The following is a 19,419-nucleotide window of genomic DNA, read 5'->3' on the forward strand; positions in this document are numbered from 1 at the left end:
TGTTTGTCTGTTTTTTCCAGGTATGCCAGTCTCAGTCCAGAGTCCAAAGACATTTATGTTTAGTTCATTAATGTTTATATATTTGCTGTAGGTGCAGATGTGAGTGAGAATGGCTGTCTGCGTATGTGTTAGCCTTATAGACTGGCAACCTCTCCATAATGTACCACACCTCTTGCCTGATATAAACTGGAAAAGGCTCCGGCTAGCTGAATAAGTGATTACAAAACTGAATGGATGGGCGAATTGCAATTTTTGATGTATAGTAGTAATAATGTGTCTGTACTTGTACTTAATTTGATTTAACTGTAGAACCTGCGAGTGTTTCGGTAGTTAGTGATTGGTGCTTCCATGTTAAGTAAAGGATCTGAATACTTTATAAGACATGAACTTTGGACGTTTTGGGGAAAATCAGGTAATGATATTTTCCACAGCCCTTTCCTCACACAGCTGGAAACGGTTCACTTCAGACGTGTTCGAAGTACTCTGTGTGATTTAGGTGAGTGAGCTGCCTGAATAGAGTACAGGAAGCAAAGCACAGGACGCTAGTGGTGAATGAAACGGACGATTAGCTGCACTATTTGCACACTGGCACAATCCAGCATGGCACAGACCCTTTACTAAGGAGCCTGCAGGTTAAAAAAAAAACGAACAATGTGCGATCTGACTGGATCACACACTTGCCTTTTCACTTGGGCACTTGGGCACCTTTTTTGGGTGAAAAGTTCAGGACTGCAGTACATGTGTGAAAATGGCTTATGTTGGGTTCACAAAACCATAGAACCTACGTATCGTATCATGTTGTAAAACATGTTAATCGTGTATTATTTATTTATTTATCTAAACCCTAAAATATAATTCACTAAGACTTACTTCATTTAAAGATGTGTGCACAGTAATGTATGGTGTGCGTCCATGGACTGGATGCAGATCCAATTACAGATCTCAAGCAATTTAACCTTAATCCACCAATGGCAGGGCCTGCTTTACCCTTCAGGTTGTCCCCACCTACTTTACAAGGCTAATGGAAGAAAGTGCGATTATGACACATCAGATATTTGTGACACTGGTTCCGTCTCGCTGGCTTAACCTCAGAGTGGATCAGCTTTCAGCTTTCAGATGGCAGGGAGCTGGGGGCCATTTGCAAAGGGGAAACTAAATACCTCATGTGGGCAAATGGAGGGATTATGGGTATTTTCAGTTTTGTGTGGGTAAGTTCAATTTTCTGACATGGTCTCTTTGGGGTTTCTGTTCAGAGCAGAAACACATTTGATATATACAAGTTCACACATTCCTATTATAGTATACTGTAAGGATGCACACACATCTTACCTACACATAGCAACCCCCCACCACACACACACACACACACACACACACACACACACACGCACACACACACAATCACTCTTACTCACTCATTCATGCACCCAGTGAGACGCTGCCTATGCTCTGAGTTTCTCCCACTGTCTCTGGGGACGTGGTAATTACTGCGGAAGCTGAGCTACTGAGCGCCAGCCGTCTGTTTGGTTGATAGGGATCAGTGGGCAAAGCAGAACTCTTCGCAATCTTAGAGCACAACATACAACAGTTTCCTCTTTGATTTGCACTCTCTTTTTTTTTTAATGGAACAATTACAAACTGTGTTTACCCCCAAAACACTCGAATTTTCTTACTGAATCTTATTAGAGATTCAGTAACAGCAGAGTAAACATATTGACTCTTTGAATATAAAAAGGTTCTGAGACAGAAAGCTGTACAAAAAGTGTATTAAACCAAAGCAGTTTTTTTTTTTTTTTGGTTTGGCCCATTTGTGTGAATTTTGCATCTGCATTGTTTGTGTTTATTAGCAGTCAAGGCATCGACCGTACAGACATTAGCTGTAAGTGAACAAGCCACGGATGCACTGACTGTTCCTTAGTGTTTGTGTTGAGTTCAGGCTTTGACTAATTTCAGAACTCTTCATGCAGATTCACAAACGCCAGTGGATACACCCAAAGTTTCATTCACTTAGAAGCATTTAAACCTGCACAAACATGTCTGTACAAAAATTTGCACCACCCCAGTCTAAAATTTAAACGATTCCTGTCCCTAACATTGAATATAATGTTATTTCACTGCCTCTAAAGGAGCCAGCCAATATGACAATAAGTTGGTGTATTTATTTTTGCAATTGAGGTCATTTAAAAGCTTGTGAAGCATGATCAAACAAAGATCTTTTGCTATTGTTATAACTGTTTATGTAATCACAATGTCACAAGGCATGGTGGATGGAGTTTGAAGACCCAGGATCCACACTGAACATTGACACTGAAATTAAACATTTTTAAAACTAACATTTACAAATTAATTAAAATTAAAAGCAACATTTACAAATTACAATTTAGCCAGTTTTCCCGTGGCGCAAAATTTTTAAAAAAATGGCTTCACACTTTGTTTTAGTGTAGCCATACAGTTCTAAAGTGTAGCCACGGTATATAAAAGCACCAATACGTGTTAATTTTCTGCTGCATTTCATGTCCCACCACAGTTTCCACGGGGAGCAATACTGCGTGCAATTTGTGCCCAAAGCCAACATTTGATGGAAATTCAAGAAGTGATGTGTTTCTTTAATCAAAACAAAAAATGAATATTTCTCCTGGTTATTAGAGAAAAAAAATCCTACTGATTGTGTTGATTTTCCGTCTTGTGCCATCAGCGGATTAAACAGCATCCAATAAATTTTAAATGCATTTACCAGGTGGATTGGTTAAAAAAAATGTTGAAGCTGTTTATGTTCCCCAGCGGGTTAGCTTGATGATCCTGTAAGTCTTCCTGTAGCACTGCAAACCTGGTTTTGTGTGATAGGAATTTAAATCCATCAAATTTTGTTAAGAACTTTTATATCATTAATGCTAATTTAAAAGTCTTAGCACGCTAACAAACAAACCCAACACAGTAACCCTGCCAAATATCAACATATTGGTATTGCCAGATTTTGTTGCCATTATTTGCCATGGTAACTGAGCAGCTAACATTTACAGTCATGTGAAAAAGAAGTTTTTCACAGAATTCTATGTAGCTCTGGGAAAACTGAGTACACCCTATGATTCTATAGCCTGTAGAACCAGCTTTAGCAGCAATAACATCTTCTGTATAACTTTATTAGTCTCTCATATCATTGTAGAGCAATTTCAGCCCATTCTTCTTTACAGGGTTGCTTTAGTTCATTGATGTTTGTGGGCATTCATTTATGCACAGCTCTCTCTCTCTCTTGCTATCTCTAGTATTTCATTCAGGTTGAGGGCTGGACTTTGACTGGGCCATTGCAGCACCTTGATTCTTTTCTTTTTCAGCCATTCTGTTGTAGATTTCATGCTGTGCTTGGGATCATTGTCTTGTTTCATGACCCTCTTTCAGCCAAGCTTTAGCTGTTGTACAGATGGCCTTTGATTCTAGAAAACTTTACAGAGGAGGTCACGGTTGACTCAATAATGTGTCCATGCCCTGGGGTGCAAAACAAGCCCAAATCATTACCCCTCCACCACTGTGTCTGACAGTTGATATAAAATGTTTGTGTTGATATGCTGCATTTGGTTTTCATCAAATATAGCACAGTGCATTATGGCCAAGCATCTCCATTTTGGTCTTGTTTGTTTGACTTGTTTGACAGGAGTCTTGTGGTTTGTTCAGATATAACTTTGCAAGCCTAAGTCATGCTACCATGTTCTTTTTTAGAGCGACTTGTTCAGTCTTTTTCTACTGTCAGCAACTTTAACATTTCTGTTGTGTTTCCATTAGTACCTACTCAGCACGGGTCGACTCGGCTCAGCACCACTCATCACGGTTTTGTTATGTTTCCATCATAATTGAGGGCAATTCAGTTTGGGCGGAGTCGATATAGCAAAGTGAGCAGAAGTCTCGTGATAATTTGTATACAACTCAAAGTGTGTTAGCTTTTGTCTACACTGCTGTGTTGTGCGATGGTACCCATGAGCAGCCATTAGCTCATGATAAACTTTCTCATTTCTCGTCTCATCTCACACCAAGCACAGAAATGTCTGCACCTCCTCATTCCACCACGGTGTTGGTTTGCGTGCCTCCAGTTTCTTAACTTTTGGGTTTTAAAAATGGCGAGGTTGATTCTGATGGAGTTGCTCTCATGACTCCGATAGTGACAACACTCCCTGGCCAGTCAGCTGCATGTTGTTCTACGACGTTTCAGATCATCTTCAATCGCTTGGAACCCCGGCTGAATGGATACTAAAAAAATACTTGCTACGTGATACCAGGTACCCCTGGAAATGCCTACAAACCGTGCCGAGTCAAGTTGAGCTGCGCCGCGCTGAGTAGGTACTAATGGAAACGTGGCAATAGCATGCTAATTGGGGCCTTATGAATCTGAGATGTATCTGTCAGCTTTTTTTTGCAATTTCTCTGACCATGTCTGACCTTGGGGTGAATTTGCTGGGATGTCCACTCCTGGGAAGATTGCAGCATTATGTCAACACATGCACTCCAGACCAGCAACTTGCCAAAACCTCTGCAAGTGCTGATGCTCAGTTAATCAGGTGCATTTGATTGGCATCATCTGGCTACTACTTACATTCTTAATTCCTCTTAATTCCTATGGAGGCATTAAGTGTGTACTAGTTTTTAACAGAACTGCACAGAGTCTGTTTTTCACATGCCTCTATGTAGAGCACTGACAGATTAAATATTGGTTTCCTTGGTGATATTGAAGCTCAAACTGAAGTTGCCATGAGTCACAGAAAAGTATCATGTTCATAATCTGTATTAGAGACTTTCTTTTTACTCTCAGGGTTATTGGCAGACCTCCTTGTGCTGCATGCAAACAAAGTTTCACCACCTCCACCCAATGGCCACCTGCTTATTTCTACTTAGAGTGTGTGTGTGTGTTCACTGTTTGATGCAGGCAGGGTATAAGCTAATCAGTTCAGTAGTTCAGTGATCAAAGTTCTGTTTCCATAACCAACAGATCATTAAAATAGAAACAGTCTTTCTCTGTCAAAGAAAGAAAAAGAAAGTCACCTATGTCTTCCCAGGTGAGACTACTGGCAGATTTGATAACTTGAGTTTCAATAAAGTCCAGTTAGCCCTGAACCAACAAAGGATTTGGAGATGTAGCAGAAGATTTTACTGTACTCGATAAATTAATTTTAGATAGTCGATAGTTGCCCAATGGTTAAAACATACAGCTAAGTGTAACACATCTTGGAACTGTGTAACACAGTTCCAAGATGGCGCCGCGAATGGATGCCCTGGTACTTCGATGCGCTCTGTTTTGTTTGTTTTTGTGCGTTATTTCTGTGTCTGGACACTCTTCTGGGTATTCTTACACCAGAGAAGAGCTTTTCAACATTAGGTAATATTGTGTTATAGTTATAGCTCTAATATCTCTGTATATTTGCAATTTGTATACTTGTATATTGTCTTATAGTTTTTATACTTATTTGTTTTTTTCTGTAAGCACGAAGTACCGCAGCAATTTCCTAATGCTGTGAACCTGTTCACCCATATGGCAATAAAAACCTTCTGATTCTGATTCTGAATGATTCTGATTCTAAGACTGCTATCGGGTTTTATTTCCATGTTAGAGACACCTAAGTGTATACCAAAAAGACACCCTGCTATCATTTACTTAACACCTTTGGTCACCATGTACACAACTGTATACATCACTTTTTATAGGTATATGTTGTATTGTGTATTCATTTTCTGATATCGCCTACCTAAAAAGATTATGTAGACAGGTGATTTTATTAATGATCAAAATCCCTCTATCCCAAGGTGATACGAGCAACATGTTTTATCATTATGTTTCTGGTGTGAAACTGGCTGTTGATTCATATATTGAGAGTAGCAGTTGTAGCTAATGACAGTCATAAAGAGAGTGAAGGCAGGGCATAAAATAGAGACACAAGAAACCAAATGTATAAGATGAAATGGAAGAAGGAAAAAAAAGACAACTGAAAATAGAATGAAATAATGACTAACCAAAGGCAACAGGCCAAGACAAAATTAGACACAGACCTAAATTACAATGCGTGTGAAGTGAAACTTATGACTCAACTCTAGAGTCTCATGGGACTTCAATCACCAACTGATTCTGGTATTCTAGGGAGTTTATGTGTTTCTGTGTGTATATGTGTTCTCTAGGTGTTTTCCAAAGTTTTTTGTCCAATATACCCTCGCTGCTCAGGGTCAGTGATGCAATTTGCAAATACACAAATGTGAGCTATAACAAGGAACCAGTATAGTTAAGTTAGCTGAGTTGGAGTCGCATTTTACAAGGATACCATTCTTTGTACAACTACACAGATAAATTTGTCATGGGTAAACTCTGGGGTTTAACTGGAATTTATAAGCAGGGAGAGGCAGTGTCCAGTGAGGTTTGGGCCACAGACTTTCCACAACTATAGAAGCAGAAAGTGGTTCTGCAAAGTAGTTCTGAAAAAAAGTATTTACCTTCTTCTGGATTTCTTTTCTTTTCTTCTTCTTCTTTTTTTTTTTTTGCATATTTGTCACTTAAATGTTTCTACAGCTAAATATAGACCAATATACAACTTTCCTTTGATTTCAGAGATCCTTGAAACGGTAGTTGTCAAACAGCTAACTGATCATCTGCAGGTTTATTTGAAGAGTTTCAGTCAGGTTTCAGAATTCATCACAGTACAGAAACAGCATTAGTGAAGGTTACAAATGGCCCCTGGACTCATCTCTTGTCCTGTTAGACCTCAGTGCAGCGTTTGATATTGTAGACCACAATATTTTACTACAGAGATTAGAGCATGCCATAGGTATTAAAGGCACTGCACTGCAGTGGTTTGGATCATATTTATCTAATAGACTCCAATTTCTTCATGAAAAAAAGGGGGGGGGGGGTGTCTTCTTCGCACACCAAGATTAATTATGGAGTTCCACAGGGTTCTGTGCTAGGACCATTGCTATTTATGTTATTCATACTTCCCTTAGGCAGTATTATTAGAAAGTACTGCATACATTTTCATTGCTATGATACCAGCTTTATCTGTCCATAAAGCCAGATGACACACACAAAATTATTTAAACTGCAGGAATGTCTGAAAGACAAAGACCTGGATGACCTCTAATTTCCTGCTTCTAAATTCTGATAAAACTGAGGTTACTGTACTTAGCCCCACAAATCTTAGAAATATGGTGTCTAACTAGATACTTACTCTGGATGGCATTACTTTGGCCTCCACTAACACTGTGAGAAAGTTATTTTTGAAAGTTATTTTTGACCAGGATATGTCCTTCAATGCACATATTAAACAAATATGTAGGGCCGCTTTTTTGCATTTGAATTGAACTGAATTCTAAATGGAGCCCTTCATTAGACTGCCAACCTGTCCAGTGTGTATCCCACCACTACACTGCAAGATTACAACGGCAGGACTTTAAAGGGTACAAACTTACTGACAACCTATTGTACCCTTAAAGATAAAAGTTGACTATTTGGAGTAATTTCCAGAGCTTTTGGATTTCTAGGCCTTCTACGTTTGTCATTTAGTTGCTAACTTTGTCCTGCTGTGTGGTGATGGGCAGGTGACATACAGTGAGTTTCTCAGAGCACTTATTATAAAAATCACTGTAATGCTGATGTGGCTGAAATAAAAGTAGGTAAAAAATTATGAGAAAAAACAAAAAATTGTAAGGTTGGATTGAGTTGGTGATAATTCTCTGAAAGGTTGTCTCTGGATGAGCCCTTTCACATTTAGCTATTTTATTTTGTCTAAAGATAAAATTGTTGAACGTTCAAGCTGTAGAAAATAAGCAATACACAGAATTAAAAAAAAAAGAAACTGCAATACTCAGCCTTGGTAGTTTATATTTGGTGAATACACCATTCACATACTGTAATTGCCCATGACTACCCGTTTCAAATTATTTCACAGGTAAGACATTTCTCTTAATTATGCGATTACATCCTGATACTGAAACTCTACACTCATGCCTGTTTTACTTTTTGAATATGGTTAAGATTTGTAGCTTTTGATTAGTAAGTGACATACTGAAGTGCTTCTCTTTTATGTGGCTGTCATGCTCTTCAGTCATGCTGGTGGACAGTTTAACCCATATCCTACCTTGGAACATACTGTAAACTGTCATCGTCAGCCCAGAGTCTGGGTGGTTTGAGAGGGTGCGGCATAAACAAACCTTTCAGAGAGATTTGATTTCCACCACAGTGGGAGGACAGCTGCCTCAAGGTGGACAGCATGTTTTGAGTTCTGAAGCCAAATTGAAGAGGGTTAGCTGAAGCTGCAATAACAACAGATCAACTGAGAGATACTAAGATTTATACAGATAAACCACACACACGGACTGTGATACAAAGTTGCATAAGAGAAATGGTTCCATTAACACAGTGCAGCCATATTTATACACATCCATGAGAAGATATAAAGTCCTGCGCATTTGCAACACAGAAAGATGCCAACATTTACACAGGAGAAAATTAATGCAAACACACACACACACACACACACAGATGGTGGCAGTGGGGCAGACCCCCTACTCTGTCCACATATGGCTGCAATTGACCGGTATGGTGGGTGGATAAATGGCAGCCAACCAATCGGTGGTATAATTATCTGACCAGCCTCTTTATGTAGCCTTAAATAGCAGTCTTGTTTGCACTAAAAATAAACCATCATTTCAGCTTGATGACATTTGACCCCTGACACCTGACCCTGGGTCTGAAAGGACTAAGTTTGGCCGAGTTGGTTCTGGCGCTAAATATAGCAGGTGGTTCTTTTTTTTTTTCTCCACCCTTGAACCTGAATCTAAAAGAGGGTGTTTTGTTTTCCTTTTTACCCCAAAGAGTTAACAACAAATTAAGCAAAAGCACATTTAGGTATTTTTCACACTTTATTGCAGCCATTCTGACGGGCAGTAGTGCTAAATTTACAATTAATTTTTGCTCCCGTAGAAACAAAAAATGCTTTTACAACTTCCAAAAAACACTAAGGTTAAACCAAAAGCAGCCATGTGGATTAGATATTATAGATAACTGCACATTCAAATAAAATGTGCTAACTAATCAAGCTAGTAGGTCTTGCCTCTTCATTTGTGTAAAACCATTTTATTACATGCACAGAGGTTTTCTATGACTATGTAGGTAGGCTTTGCCAGAGAATCCACTTAGAACATTCAGGACTTCAGAATAATAAATCAAAATTATTCTCAAGCTAGGTCTATAGGATAGACTGCCTGCAGTGGCATTTGAACAAAGCCTGACTGGAATTCTGTGTCCAGATGTTACCGATATATGTGCACAGCTGTTGTGGTAGGAATGCAGCAGGTTAAGTAGGTTTCTGATGATCTCCATCCAGCTTTACCTGTTGAGAAGCATTCCCCAGAGAGCAGCAGCCAATTTATCCATGAATTTGTGTTCTTCATAGTATAGTATTTCGGATCATATTTCCAGTTCCTTTCCAGTATGTGATTTTTAGGCCTGCTGTCATTCCCAGCGCATTTTATCAAAGCCGGCAGCATCTCCAAATTATGGAAAAGCTCTTCATGTATGGATGCTTATAAAGGACCCCTTGCTGTCACTTTTAGGCATACTGGGTGAGATTTGATTTTTAATATGCAAGTTTAATGCCATGAAGGGGCATACTTAAACCCTAATCAAATAGTTTTTGATGCCTTACCAGTGGATAAAAGAAAAAAATTAAAAACATGAGTGAAAACAAACAAGTTAAAAACAAAATTCCCAAACTGGACACAAAGCACAGTCTCCTGGCTGACAAATTTCTACCTTACTCCACCGCTACCGCCCCAGCTTCCTAATATCTGCTATATCCTAATATTGGTTATTGAGCAGATGGTTCCAAGGGGGCAAAGAGCTGAGTCAGATGGAAGAGAGAAGACAAAGAATGATGGCAACAAACACTAAAACAACCATTTCACAAGTGCCAGGTGTTTGTGCTCTCAAACACTTGCTGCAAAGAGCCACACTTGTGTTCACCAATGAGACTGATCCTCACTTCAGATTTAATTTGTGGCCTGAGGTGACATTACCCTTCTAAAGATTGATGAGCTAGTTAAAGCCATCTAGACCAAATATACAGAAAGGAACAATGATCACAAACTCTGCAAAGCATTAAAAGCTTTACAGTGAACATCATAGTCCACAGAGAGTCCTGCCTGACCTCATCTGTTAACCTGTCCATCACCACTGCAAACAAGAAAGAACTCCTCCAGAAATCACAGCCTGCTGGAAACAGCCAGAGGAAGATGCCACAAAGCTCATGTCATCTCGTACTTGCAAGGTGTATCTAATGAAGTGTCTGGTGAGTGTATAAAGAGATAGAAAATGAGAGAATAAGAGTAATTATTAGATCATATGTCAATCAATTCAAAATAAGTTATTACAATTAATTTTGTTTGGACAAGAAAACCTAAAAGTAAATCAGATGTATTATGTAACAAGCTGATGGTCTCTGATTAATGATAACAAAAGTGTAAATTACTTCAGGGAATCCAGTCTCATTAGAACTAAACTTTCCTCTAAAGAAACATTTTCAGTATAAGTATATTGTGAGGACTATCTGTCATAACAGGGATTTTAAAAAAGGTTGTTGTATTCACTTCTATTGTGCCAACAGTACAAGATGATCACAAACTCTACAAAGCATTCAAAGGCTTACAGGACATTTTTTTATGTGTAATAAAAGTCAGGCATTAATGCAAATGATAAAGCAGGCAGCTTGGATAGTCTGGAAGTTGTTCTCATAAGGTTACCTACGAAACCGTAAACTTGTTGCATTTGTTTACTTTAGCTTAGATTTTGACAATTTATTAGGAAGTTAAAAGCAAAACATAGAAAAACAAATAAAGTTAGAATTAATGATAATTAAGAATAATAAGAATAATTTGGATACATTATCAAAACTACCAAAATCAAACTCCAGGGTAATGCGTGCTGCCATTCTCACAGACATGCACCTTTTTTAGGTCAACTAACTCTCTTTTTTCCTCTTTGACACTCTCCTGCTTTTGAACACCAGATCACCACCTGTTCACCCTCAAAACACCCTCCTTCTCTTGCTGTCTTTCTCTTTCACACACACACACACACACACACACACACACACACACACACACACACACACACACACACACACACACACACACACACACCAAAAGAGTTAATGACCCTGACCCATGATTATGATAGCCTTTGGCGTTCACCTGCAGCTCTGCTCCAGACACACACACACACACACACACACAGGCTGTGACTGCAGAGACCCAACACATGTATGAACCTGCAATAACACACAAGGCCAGATGTGGTCGTAGAACTCTCATTCACTCAGATGTTGCCTGCAGTAATGCAGGGATACTGAAAGTCAAGAAATTGGTTTTGCGGTCATGATGTTGAATGATAATCTTCTTACACCTGCAAAGCTTTCATTTTCTTAGCCAGGCACATATGCAGATTATGGTATTACCGGTATTAGATGCTGGATATTCATAGAGGTTTTTGAAATAATAACACAAAGGTAGAGAAAAGTAAGTTGCTTGTGGTTTTGTTGTAGTGTTGTCAGTTTTTATCAGAAGAAGCAGCAAGCTCATTTTTCAAATATTACATGCAAGATGATTGAAAAGGTTCTCTTTGCTGGCTTTTAAATGTTTAAAACTCATTTGAAAGTGTCCAACTTTATATTTAACATACACACTTGATGGCTTTGTACCACAACTTGCTGAAAAGCTAACAATCCAGAAAATAGTAGCCTTGCTCTTATTTTCATATATATATATATAAGCCAGCTAGTTAGATTTCAGTAGCCATTGTTTCTAAAATTACCAGAAAAAATTAGGTGTGGATGCCTTCGTCTTTATGTACACCAAAATTTTAAAAATTAGCTATTTCTTCAGCATTTAACCCATTAACAGCGGTGATCACCACTGATGTACCTGTTACCCGCCCTTACTTGTCATGAACAGCTGGTTAATGCCGAGTGTATCACCGCTGAAACGTCTGATCAAATGCACTTAGAATTACTGTAATTATGCAATCATTTGTCCTATTGGAAAAATGCAAACAGTTTCTGAAAGCTGAAAAATTGTACTTCACACCCAACATAGGGTTATTACAGTAATTGTTGCCAGAAGTCTGCAAATGGTGAGTTAAGGTGAATAATCTCATCAAACTTTGCAGGGATTTTATTTATTTATTTATTTGTTTGTTTGTTTTCATTTGCTTGTTATGCATTATCAATTTTATACAGTTCCAGATATTGGATTTTAAAATAAGTCATCAAGTAAAGTGTATATATATATATATATATATATAGTGTGACTGAACCATGCTTTAGTCACACAGGCCAAGAGACCAGTCAACAATTTCATAGCAACCTCCAATCTCTAGGAACGCAATTGGAGGTTGGCAACCAGTTGGCAAGTGGTTACTAGAGGTTACTGCCTGTCGTCAGGTGAAATCAGTCAGTAAGAAGGTGCTGCACCAAAAACCTCCTTGTGATTGCTTTGGTTGTTAGCAGATTGTCACAGTTGCTTGTAGTTTGCATAAAAGACGCTGACAGCCAAGTTGGCATTTTCCACGCAAACAGCTGACAATGGTGGCTACTTGCTTGTGACCAAACCAAACACAAGGAGATTTCCTGTGCAACACCACATACCGGTTTGCAACCGATCTCATGTTAGTGACTGTCAGCAGTCGGTTGGGGACTCGTGACTGGTGATTGCCAGATGATCGCCAACCATGTCTGTGTGACATATTTTGACCTGAACAAAGGATTAGGGTAGTGGTTGTCAAAGTATGATCTGGGACTCTCAAGGATAACACAGAAATAGTTTGGAGTAAATCCAAAAAATGTGAAATTTATAATACAGCCATTTACGCCAATAACACAACCATACTGTGCACAGTTCTCTTGGGCAACATTTAATTTAGTCTATTAAAATCTCGATTAGCTGCCGCAGTGGAGCAGTTATTCTTCCTGGGTTCATTTTATCTTTACACTTTGACAGTACGCTATAAAACAAGCATACATACACAACAACAATAAAAAACACACAAACAGGCAACAGGAACAACTCCTTATAATACAAATTATGCCCCGTATCAGGGTGAGCATTGATAACATAACAGTAAAAGCATGTAAAATGTCATCAAATCATTCACCTTTCTCAGCAACAAGCCTTTCCTTTTACTGCACAGGTGCAAGCCAGCTGGCAATCACGAAGAAATACTATAGTCAGTCTACACCATCAACAAACTCTCTTTAAGAAGGTCCCTGAACAAATATTCCCACTGTAAGGGGTCAAAAGCCCCCAAAAATTTGGAAATGTCTTCTTGTAGAGAAAATGTTTCAATTTGTTTGGATCTTGAACAGCTATTGCATAACATTAATGAATACTAATGCTAACCAGCTTTACCATTTTATGGTACTATAGTTTCCTCTCAGAACTACAAGTGCCACAAAACTATATTGTAGCTTTTGCAGAACACAAAGGTAGAGCCTGATATATTATTGAGGTAAAATACAACATGGTAGACTATGAACTTGCTCAAACTTGTTCTGTTACATTGAGGCATCAAGTATTTTCTTAGAGTTGTCTATTATTAGTCTATTATTGAATTCTCTTTGTTGCTCTGTTTTGGTTCCCCCCTGAAAAGTCCCAATTCAAATGCTTGACTTTTTAGCTGCTAATTCATCAACTTTATTTAGCAGCTGGGACTCTAACTTTGCTGCTTGCACTTTGGTAAATCTGCAGGTCCTCTGCAGTGAGATTCTCAATGCTTTGTTTCTTAGTTTGCTTGCAGAAAAAAAATCAGCTGAAAGAGTAAATAGCTGGGCTCTTGTATTCCCAATCACCCTGAATTTGATAAGTGTAAAGAAAATAGATGCTTGAATAGATCATACGGGGAGACCCAAAGAACTGGATGAACTATGAGAAACTCTTCAGATTTTACTTGCTCACTGGATTTAGTTTTACTATACGAAAGTGGTGACTGCAGCTTTAATCTGTATATCAAATGTTGGGGAGACTAAAGCAATTTTTGTTTTAAGGGATCATCCTGAGTGCATGTATCCAGCTCATATAGGCAGGACTCTCTTGCCAGTTTTAACAGGCATATCTTTTTTCCACAAATATGTTTTTATATATGCTGATATGTTTGGCATGTGCCTAATCTGTTTGATTTTCTTCAGGGAAGCTTCCACACAGAATAAAAAGCAGCCAAGAGCTTCGAGATGGGAGTGAAGTACTCTTTCAACAACATCACATTTGATCAAATATGACATGGAAATTGCTCTTTACAAATACACCACCCAGGCAAAGAGTTCATTACAATACCAAAACTCTAAGGTTAAATATTCTACTTTGCTTTTCTTTGTGGCTTTTTTGTAAATCTCCAATTTCACATCACCACCACACACACACCACAAGTTATCGTTTTTACGGTGTCGTAAACTCTACGTGGCAGCTTCTGTTTCAAAAATGAATCAATCTAGTAACATGACAACGGTAACACTTTTTTTTCCAGGAACTTAGAAGCCTTTCTGAAAACCCCCAGCTATGTAATACCTTAAGGACCAAAAAAGTCCTAAAGTGCGATGTATGGAAACATTAGTAGACACAGCAGAACAGTGTTGCAACCTACTGCCGCTGATGAAGACCAGAGAAGCTAATAGTTAAACTTGAGCTGCAATCTTCACGCTTTTGAACAGAACTTCCACTTTCTAAATGGAAATTTTCAGATGAATCTGCTGTACAGAAGGTTCTGCTGTTTAGATTCATCATCATATAGTCTATGGTTCCTGCTCAGCCCATAACTTTACATCCTGAAAAAGTGGGTGTGTTTAGCAGTCTGTGGGAAAGACGCTGTTTGGGCCTCAAGCATGATCTTCAACGCAGTACCATTAGCGGCTACCAGCAACAATGATGAGTTCTTTATCCAGCTACTGTATTGCATCTATAAGCATTATAAAGCCTCTGCAGCACTTAGCCTTCTTCTGCCTCATTCGTAGCCAAAAACACATCTTCCCCCACCACCTCACAGGGAAAACTCAGACATCTACTGGACTGATCTGCAAAACCATGCTTAAGTTCTTTTTTCTTTCTTTTTGTTACCATTTTGCTACTACACTGATGCTAACAATCAGGTCAACAGGCTTGGACATTGTGGATAGAAATTTGACACACTAAGGGACAGATGTCTACAGACACACAGACAGAGGAAGCTGGGAAACTAAAGGAAGCTACGGTGACAAACCATTTCCCCTGTTCAGCAATTACCAACCATTCAACTCTGTACCGAGGCTCATTACATACAGGCCTGGAATGACATTTGGAAACGGTTGAAGGGGGCCCGTTATTGTCTATGCTGAGAGCAGCCCATTAGCACATACTCTGGTCCTCCCTCTGCTTCTCACCATCTGCACGCCTTAAAGAAGCACATCAGGCTGTTGTCATTAGATGTTGGCTATAAGTTTGGGGCTGAATATATGATTACGTCTGTTACTATGTATGAAACTATACTTCTTATGTTTACCAAATGTTTTGTTTTTGTTTTAAAGGTTTTGTTACTGGTCAGTAATGAAACTTTGGTGTTGGCTCTGTGATATATGTGTCACAGCAAGCTCATCATAAACCAAAGTAAAGGTGAAAATGAACCAAAAGTGAAAACAAAACAGTCACATCAAGCTTGTAAACATGAAATTCATGTCAACGCCACCTCACCCGCCTCCTTATATGCAAAAGCTGTTTAAACTTTAAAAGTATTATAAAAATCAACATAGTATTGATCGAGATTTACAGACAGCTGTTGCAACTTTACAATAATAATCTACATATTTATATAAAGATTATTGATTCACATGTTACTGTTTGACAGTAAAAACAAGTTTAACTGACTTAATTTAGCATTTGTGAAGAATGATTTCTATAAAGTATTACCAACAATTGTTTCAACATTGCAGTAGTGTTTTGCACACCATTCATGAGGCGGTTTACATCAACAAGACCCAAAGCTTCAATACAAGAAAATAAATAACTTTTTAATACTGGAATTATATTAGTGATTTTCAGATGTAGAACCAATGTGAATAAAATGATTGTGTTGAATTGTGTGTGCCGTTTAGGGGTCACCACAGCAGATCATCTGCCTCCATCTCACCCTCTCTCCAGCATCCTCCTCTGTCACACCAACCCCTTTGCATGTCCTCCATAAATATCCATAAACCTTCTCTGTGGTGTTCCTGTTTTCCTCCTGCCTTGCAGATAGTGGATATATTGGAGGGCATCCTCTGCACATCACCAGCCTTACCTCTCTAACTTTATCTCCAACCTGTTCAACCTGGCCCGCCCCTCTGATATACTTAGTTCTAATCTTGTCCATCCTGTCCTCTCCCAATGAAAATAACATCTTCGGCTCTTTCGCCTCCAGCTTGTCCTCCTGTCTTTTTGTCAGTGCCACCGTCTCCAAACCATATATCATAGCAGGTCTCACTACCATCTTGTAAACCTTCCCTTTCTCCCTTGCTGATATCCTTCTGTCACAAATCACCCCTGGCATGACAATGAGTTAACTGTACTCAAATGGTCTCCACAGTCACCAAATCTCAGTCCAACAGAGCACCTTTGGGATGTGGTGGAGAAGGAGATAGTAAATAAGATGGTGTTATGTAACAAGTATTAATAACTTAAGTACTCAGGAGGATCAAATGTCATTAGAAGTAAACTTTCCACTGAACAAACATTTTCAGCAGAAACTAATCTAAGTATACTGTGAGCATTATCTGACATAATGGATTTTTTTTTAATTGAAAAAAGCCATTTATATTCACTCCTACTGAGCTGACAGTAGACGAAGCGAAGTAGAAGAAACTCTGCAGAGGTGGGTTAAAAGACAGACATGCTCAGTGCAACCTCAGTAGGGAGTAGAGACTTCCAGGTTTCACAGCCTCTTTTATGGAAGGAAAAGTGTCAAAATTTCCCCGCAGCTCTTTCCACTGCAGATATGCTGTGCCAACAACGACCACAGACACACACACACACACTACAGGCAGGCGTTTTAGAGCTGCTGGAGAACAATATTGCACAGACAGTGAAAAATTAACAACAGTTGTTTGCGAAGACTATGAGGAAAGAGAGACAAGGCAGAGATTGACAGTATGCCAACAAGTGTGAGTACGTGTGTGTGTGTGTGTGTGTGTGTGTGTGTGTGTGTGTGTGTGTGTGTGTGTGTGTGTGTGTGTGTGTGTGTGTGTGTGTGTGTGTGTGTGTACTGAGTGGAGTTTTGGCAAGATACAGAGGCTGACATTTACATCAGTGGAATATGCAGAGCACTTCAGCTTTGTTTGCCAAAAATCATTCAATTTATTGTCTGGTTTTCAGTATTCAGCATTACCAAAAGCATTGCTAGATCTTCAAGTAATGGGACAATAATATAGGTGGGGGGTTACTGGAAGTGCATTTATGTAAACAAAATAAAAATATATTCTTGTCTCATGTGTGTCACATTGCAAGGTTCTCTGTATGGGCCTCTGGACTTTCACATTGGTATCTGTCCCTCTAACCTAGTATGAGGGTATTGTGTGTATGCTCTGCACTGTGGATGTTTAGCTGAGAAAGTTAAGGAGCATGGATGGTAATGGTAATGTTCTTGTACTGATGTAATGTGAAAGTTTGGGTCGATGTACTCATCTTCAGCATCTGACCCTTAAACTAATGCTACAGAGTGCTACAGTCAGTATGAAGGAAGCAAACAACCAAAAAAAAAAAAAATGAAGCAACCACATAAACTGTTTCTTTGCAGTTTGGAGCACAATCTGAATGTTCACTAAAGGTACAGTAACTGTATTTTGTGTGTAAATGTGAGATAACTTCACCCTCAGTGATGGAGCAAAATTAAAGACAAACAAGACGCGAGTGAAAAATGACAGAAAGGTTTGTTCAGCATGTGGCGTTAGACAAACTGGAACTTTATCAAATGCCCCAAAATGGCACAAGTTACAATACGAGTTAATAATTATAATGAAGGGCAAAGGAAGGAGAGAGGAGACTGAGGTGATTAATAGGTCGACAAAACACTGGACCAAACCAATACTGTATGTTTATTTTTCTAACATCACAAAAAACAAACCTAAGCTGTTTTAAACTCTACATCAAACCAAACCAAACCAAAGCACTGTCTCACCGTAAAGAGATTTGATCTTTTGCTGCAGTGATTTTAACTGAACTGAATGACCTCCTGTTCCTGCTTTGTCACAGCTGAGATAAACCTTTCTGTAAACTGCACCTTTCTGCGTGCATGCAGGCTGAGGTGCCAGACAAGATGTGTGCATATGTTTGAAAGTAACTAATTCTTCATGGTTTTGTGAAAACTTAATGCATGCTGTCATGGCCACTGCTCTAATGGCATGAGTCGAATGATTTATTGTGCAAATTTGAGGTTTGAACAGACAAAAAAAAAATGCAGGTAAGTTTTTACTTCAAATGTAAATGGAGGGGAATACTTTACTGGAAAGAATGTGTGTGTGTGTGTGTGTGTGTGTGTGTGTGTGTGTGTGTGTGTGTGTGTGTGTGTGTGTGTGTGTGTGTGTGTGTGTGTGTGTGATGTGTGATAAAAACAACTGGAGAAACATTATACTAATGTTAGCATGCTCAAATCATTATTATGGCTTAGTGCAGCATATGCAGATAGGGATAAGAGTCTGCACCCATGCTAATAGTTCACTACTAGCATGACTGCAGATTCTTATTCTTGTTGAATAGCATATAAATAAATTTTACTTACTTATTTGCTAAAAAAAAACGAGTAAAAACACAAATTAAGAGTTTATTTGCATTTTAGATCACACTAACACACACACAGACGCACACACGCAGCTACAAGCAGCAGGTTCAGCACGGCACATCTAGAGTCCACTTTAAGATCTGATCTCAACTCCAGTGTAGTTTTGGTCTGCTGACTTTATAGCCGGGAGGGATCTGTGTGTTTGTATGTGTGCGTCTTGTATTTTTCAGCGTTCACTCCATTGTGACCGTTTGTGTTTGTGCTGTATGAGGTTATGTGTCCGTAATGAAATGTGTGTTTCTGTGTGTGTTCCATCTGGGTGGTCAGCCAATACATTAAGCAGCGCAGATGTAAACAACAACCAGCTAATTAGGCACAGTAGCCATGAACCTGATGTTTATTTGTGTAGTGATGCATCAAAATGACTGTGGCAGCTGCAGAACCACCTCATGGTTATATTAAGCTCTTTTCTGTTTCACTCCAAATTAACTTGCTACCATAAACACTTTGTTTTTGGTCTCTAAGTTCCAGTTTATGGGTATGAATCCCTGATAAAATGAACATAAGAAAAAAAACCCTCCATAATATTAAAGAAACTTAGTGAAATAAGTGCCCTTGTGCCTTTG

The sequence above is a fragment of the Archocentrus centrarchus genome, chromosome 8 (genome assembly GCF_007364275.1).
Source record: "Archocentrus centrarchus isolate MPI-CPG fArcCen1 chromosome 8, fArcCen1, whole genome shotgun sequence".
Lineage (NCBI taxonomy): Eukaryota > Metazoa > Chordata > Actinopteri > Cichliformes > Cichlidae > Archocentrus > Archocentrus centrarchus.